The 6,495-nt window shown below is 39.2% G+C and overlaps 1 pseudogene; it reads right to left on the bottom strand.

Moving 5' to 3' along the window:
* Positions 1 to 2,100: 2,100 nt before the first annotated feature.
* Positions 2,101 to 5,669, bottom strand: LOC109216305 (annotated as a pseudogene).
* Positions 5,670 to 6,495: the final 826 nt, after the last annotated feature.

Below are 6,495 nucleotides of genomic sequence, written 5' to 3'. Positions count from 1 at the left end.
AATATGTTTTGCGTGCATTTGCTGCCTTATGTATGGAGGCTAAATTGAGCCTTTATCTGCTCTTGCATGAAAAGTCCAACGTGTTTTGTATGTCGCTTAGTTTTACAATTTTGAGCAACCTAAGCTGAGTCTAGAACCATCCCAAATAGAGGTCCCAATGCCTCTAGGACCATAGGTAAGGGACGGGTAGTGAACACATAGTGTACGAGTTAGAATTGATCAGAGCGCTTTAAGTAAAAACTCAAAGATAGTAATCGGGTAGCAGGAGATGATAGTCTGTGCCCGCTGAATAATATGAGTAACACCCCAACTCGAGGGAGTTATGAAGTATTAATTATGTTGCACGGGGTGATCCTTTAGGCTAAAACATTTAGGACCCCCCCCCCCCCATCCCTATTACATAATTCTCTCGCTTCTTTATTAGACTAATTCATAATTTAAGTTCGGCCGAGATCCACCGTTGTGGACCTCGAGGGATGCCTAACACCTTCCCCTCAAGGTAACTTCGAGCCCTTACCCGTTCTCTGGTGATGCAAACTGGTATAATCTAAGTTATTTGCTATAGGTGCCCTAACTCACCTTAATCCATTAGGTGGCGACTCTAACAACCAATTCCTTTTCCTTACTCTCTCAAAAGGAGTTGTCAAAACATCGAAACTCGATCTCGCGAGAAAAAGGGGCGCGACAGCTATTTCTGAAATGGTTCTTGGCTCGGTTAGTCAGGAATTCTCGAAGATGCCCGTTGTTGAATAGCCGGCCACTTCCTCTCTCAATTGTCGGCAATCCTCTATTCTATGGCCGTGAGTGCCATGATATTTGCACATCTGGTTGGGATCCCTTTGGGCTGGATCGGATTGTAGGGGTCGAGGACATTTGGTGTATTTGATGCGTCTGATAGATGATACAATGGTGGCAACATCGACGTTAAAGTTATAGTCCAATAACCTTGGTGCTTCCTTAGGTCCAGTAGACCTGTCGAAACCGTTCTTGCTCATGAGTCCTCGGTTGCTCTGACCTCGGTCACTTCTTCTTTCACTTTGCATAGAGTTTGCCCGGATCCGTTGCTTCTTCGATCTCCATTGTAAGGCTGATAGTGATCCCTGTTCGACCTTGGTTAACGGTCGATATCTCTCTTGACTCTGTCGACGGGTCTAACAGGATAAACGGACCCGGAAGGATCCCCCAGGTGATCACCTTTGACTCTGATTTTTTATTGATATCGGTTATGCACATCAGCCCAAGTAACAGCCGGATACTCTATAAGATTTTGCTTCAACTGCTGTGAAGCCACCGAACTTCGAACATTGAGTACTTGGGTGAAAGCTTTAACGACCCAATAATAAAGCGATCGGTGGCAGGTCCATCCGTTCCATTTGAAACCGAGACACGAACTCTCTGAGAATCTCATTATCCTTTTGTCTTGCTTTGAAGAGGTCCAACTTCCTGGTCTCGACCTTAATAGCCCAGTCGTGTGCTTTACCGAAAGAGTCTGCAAGCATAGCAAATGAGTCAATTAAATTAGGAGTTAAGTTGTGATACCATATCATAGCTCCCTTCGACAGGGTCTCGCCAAATTTCTTCAGCAAGTCAGACTCGATCTTATCACCCTACAAGTCGTTTCCTTTGATGGCGCATGTGTATGAAGTGACATGCTCGTTTGGGTCAGTCATCCCGTTGTACTTAGGAATCTCGGACATGCGAAATTTTTTAGGGATCGGCTTTGGAGCCTCACTCGGACGGAAAGGTTTTTGAACGAACTTCTTGGAATCCAATCCTTTCAGTATCGGCGGCGCTCCTGGGATCAACTCGACCCTGGAATTGTAGGTTTCCACCTTTTTGTTGTGCTTCGATTTTCTTCTCCCCTGATTCTATCCGTTTCGTCAGCTCCTCGAGCATTTTTATGATCTCAGGGTTGGAACCCGACTCGTTCTCATTCGCCCTTTCCGCAACCGATTCTTCTACGTGGGTGATTTCCAGGGACGGTGCGCGGTTTTGGTTCTGTAACTGAGCTATCGTCGCCTGTTGAGCCTGTAACATTTTGAAGATCATCCAAAGGTTGATTCTGTCTCCTCCATTGTTTTGAGTATTCTGTTATGTCGATCAAGCTCCATCACGAATGCTATTCTCGGGGTCAGCAGGGAGGCTTGTGTCGATAACTACATGCAAGTTAGCATCAAAGGGGTCCGCAACTGGAATTCCCACGGGATCAACGGGTGACACCTCGTTACCGGGCGCTATGTTATTATTCTCACCGTGGTGATTGGACTCATTGTCAACATGTAGAGGTGCTAATTGTGAGTTTGGCATCTTGAGCTTAAACATCAAATGAGAGACACTTCAAAGAACAAGTGTAAAATAGTGTGTTACGGAAATTTATATCAAATAACCACTATTATCCTTAGCCCCACGGTGGGCGCCAAAATGCTTACTCTCATAATCGGACAACAATTGAATTTGTAAGTGACTTTAAGGATACATGGATTATTTTGACACAAAGCGATGAATTAAATTGTGATTAAAGCGAACAATGGTAAAATAAAGTCAAATCGTGCAACTTGAACAGTTAGTCTCAAAAAGTGAGTCTTACTTGAACTGGATGCAATTCAAACGATATCAGACACAAAAGAACAATAGCTTACAGAAAGAAAATAATATTATATTTTCTTGGGATGCATGTAATAATGTGCTTTACAAATAATCAGACCCCCTTTATATAGTAGGGGAGTCCTACTTTAAGTGCAATTCTATAAAAGGTAAAAAATTCCATGATTTGCTAATTAGCCGGTTTCTCATTGATACGTGCCGAGATTTCAGCCGTGATACCCGACCGGTTACGGATATTTCGGCCTTCCGTTATTCGGCCTGACAACGCTTCCTCAAGCTCATTCGGGGTCAGGGCCGATTCCAGGGTCATGGACTCGATGTTCTTGAAGACGGGCATTCTGACCTCGTACCCTAGTTCGATGGAACCCGGGGGGGATCTTCATACGTTTCAATCTCGATCTGTCATGCAATAGACGAGCCCAATTTCAACCGTATACATTTGGAATGATTAGTTAAAAAAAAAAAAGTTATACGGTCAGATGTTGCTTTGCTTCTAATATTTCGCATCAACATTTCTACTCCAATTATACAAAAAATTTCCACAAATTGATGAAATAAATCAATAATTTAGTTAATAAAGGCAATATACCATGCTGAAACAGAATATATTGGTCTGTCATGCCAACATATCATCAAACTTCCTTTTTGACTAATTATCTTGTAACCATCACCACCATAAGCTTCCACCTATCTCTTGGCATCTTCCATGATATCGTACCATAATCGCACGGGTCTAAATCCTCCACGTGTCAATCTCACAATCCACTACCCAAATCTTTCATGTCTTACCTCCCTTTCCAATCCTTCACATGCCACCATATTTTCTATTTCCTTCCCTAACATTTGTTCCACTGCTACCCTCTCTTCACACAATAAATAATTAGACCCTTTAAATGTGGTATCAATTGAATCAAATAATGCACTATAATAATGCAATCCTTCCACAAACCTATCCACTAATTTGCTCAAATTGTGGTCAGCTTCTTGTTCCACTAGGATCAACACTTTTGGTGACAAGGAATTCAACATTGTTAAAAATTTACTCATTCTTTTGCAATCTTTGACGTTATTATTGTTGTTGTTCTTGTTTAGGGCGAACTGTGAATTGATACGATCGTCTTCGGCCAATAAGACGTGGAGATTTAGTATTGATACAAATGCTAATGACTCACCTGCTTTTACCTTGAGCATATCTAAAGTTAGCTCCCTGAGATTAACATTCAAAGAATTGAATTGAAAGGAAATGTCTAAGGCTTTAGCTTCTTTCTTAATCCTTGATGCCATTTCTTCTAACATTGCCTTGTTATTGTTCACACAAGTAATCTTCAAATTGGGAGTTCCATTTGGTAAATTAACAACGTTTTTAAGGAAAGGTATCCACAATTTTGTGTCTCCAGAACCCAATTCGACAATATGGATTATACGATCCTCAGACATGGCTTGTATCAAGACCCTGTTAATTACTGCATATGCAAAGCCCAAATAGGGGAAGGCTTTAGCAAAGATGATCCGAGACCGCTCAAGATCGACAATTCTACTAGGTACCTACAGTAAAAATGAATCACTTTTAGCAGTAATTATTCAATTACAAATAAGTTACTCCTTCCATTCTATTTTATGTATGAGTACTAGGGTCAAACAATTTAACTTCTGATTTGAATATAGACATAAGGTTCTTTAAGTTTATTGAAAAAAAATTTACTCCATCCATTTCAATTTAAATAACACACTTTCCTTATTAGTCTATTCCAAAAAGAATGACATATTTCTATAGTTAGAAACAATTTAACTTTATACTTTTCATTTTACCAACTTTTCCCTCAATGAGAAGCTTTTATAACTACAGAAATATTATTACCCTACAAAGCTTTTGCTCCTTAAGCTTTTAGGACCAGCACTTTCAAAAGTCTTTTATTTAAACTTTGTGCCAAGTCAAACTACATATTCTAAATTGAAACGGAGGGAGTAACATATTTAGAAATCACATAAAAAGTAATACTCCCTCCGTTTCAATTTATGTGAGCCTTTTCAGAGTACGAGGGTCAAATTAACTAATTTTCACCGTCGATTTGGACGTAATATTTTCAAAAGTTTTAAATAAAATTTACATATTTAGAAACTACATAAAAATACTATAAGTTACAATAGTTTACAATTTAAGATATTTAAAAAATTACAAAAAACTTGGTCAAAGAAAATCTTGTTTGACTCTTTTAATAGTGATAGGTTGACATCAATTGAAACAGACGGAGTATAAGAAATAATATTCAATGCTTCAAAATATTTAAAAGAAAACTGTGGTGAAGAAAATCTATTTGACTCAAAAAATAGTAATATTGCCATGTAAAATAAAATATAAGAAATGGGTAATTGCCGGTAATTTATTTTCTCAACTCAAGTAATTACCGCTCGATGATTTAAGGCCTTGTAGAGGCCAGGCCAGCGCTTGACAAGGCGGATGGCTAAGGACGAGGCGAACCAGGCGGCTAGGCGCTGCATGGAATCACCGGTGATCGATGAAAGTTGAAGAATTTGGGATAGACAGGCGTCAGCGTGGTGGAGATTGCCGGAGGAAGCATGGTTAGCGCACGTGAGCAAGAGCTGGATTAGTTTGACACCTCGTTCTTCGGGAGTATCAGTAATGGTAGTGGTACTGGTGGAAGACGATAAAGTGAGGGACAAGGTAACATCTGGTTTTATTGCTGGGGATGAAATATTCATGATGAATTTCTTGCAACCAATGTTTAAGATGAGGATGATATTATGAAAGGGTGCATTATGTCACTCTCAATTAATAATATGGAGCAGGTGAATAGGCCGAAAAGCTAGCTTTTGGACTTGGAGAAGTAGCCAAATGGTGCAGTACAAGAATGATATATGCTTATTACAAGTTCATGACAGCTTTCAGCTGTATATTTTCTCTTTCTGGAATCTTCAGTACAGCTGAAAGCTCAATCAAATAAAGACAGTGTTGGTCTTCAGACGTGGGAGATAGTAGACCTTTAATCACACTTGAAAAAACTATCACAAAGTGTAAACTTTGGTCAAAGGCCATATTTTTAGCTAACGTTTGGACATATAGTTGGTTGAAGTTTGGAAAAAAAAACAGTTTTTCAAATTGTATTAAAAAATAATTTTTGGAAGTAAAAAATTGTAGCCAAATTTTTGGAAGTTTCCATGACACTATAGACATTGTACAAGCCATCTTCCAAACAACTCAAAATGTAATTTTTGCACAGGAAATCAGAATGTTTCCATGCTTCAGTTACAACAAGTCGTTCATCATCCGGAGTATTTTCAGCCATGACCGGAGGATCCTCCTTGATGAAACGTTGCAAACTCAACGTAGTAAGATAGAAGAGCATCTTCGTTTGCCAGTGTTTGAAGGCAATACCAGAAAACTTTTCGGGTTTTTCTGCCGGTGCCATAGCATGAGCAGGAGTAGAACGGCTTGACGAGGCAGCAGCACTCGTAACAGTAGCACCCGTTCCCGCAACACTTCCATTAGTTTGGTTTTCATTCGTCATATTTCTATAAAGTTGAAAACAATACAGAACTTTATTAAATCAGTGAAGTTTTGATATCTTCAAACTGAATATCAAACCAAACATACAACACGTAACAATGGTGAAGTTTTTATATACTTCAAACCCGTACGTTTATTATTCCGGCAAAGTTTTTATGTACTTTAAACCGGACAGAAAGAATTATTGGAGTAGAAAGCAACAAGGCTTTAGTCTCCAAAACAGTATACAAAATATGAATAACAGTTTAATATATGTTTCAACACAGAAACGTTAGTGTTATAAATTTTCTTAAGCTTGTGAGCGTTACTGTGTTAAAACACTAAATCAGGAAAACAAAACTGTTAGAAGAATTAAAGAAATCTGG

The sequence above is a fragment of the Nicotiana attenuata genome, unplaced genomic scaffold (assembly GCF_001879085.1).
Source record: "Nicotiana attenuata strain UT unplaced genomic scaffold, NIATTr2, whole genome shotgun sequence".
Classification (NCBI taxonomy): domain Eukaryota; kingdom Viridiplantae; phylum Streptophyta; class Magnoliopsida; order Solanales; family Solanaceae; genus Nicotiana; species Nicotiana attenuata.
The sequence above is the reverse complement of the archived record's forward strand: the minus strand, read 5'-3'. Positions and strand labels throughout refer to the sequence as shown.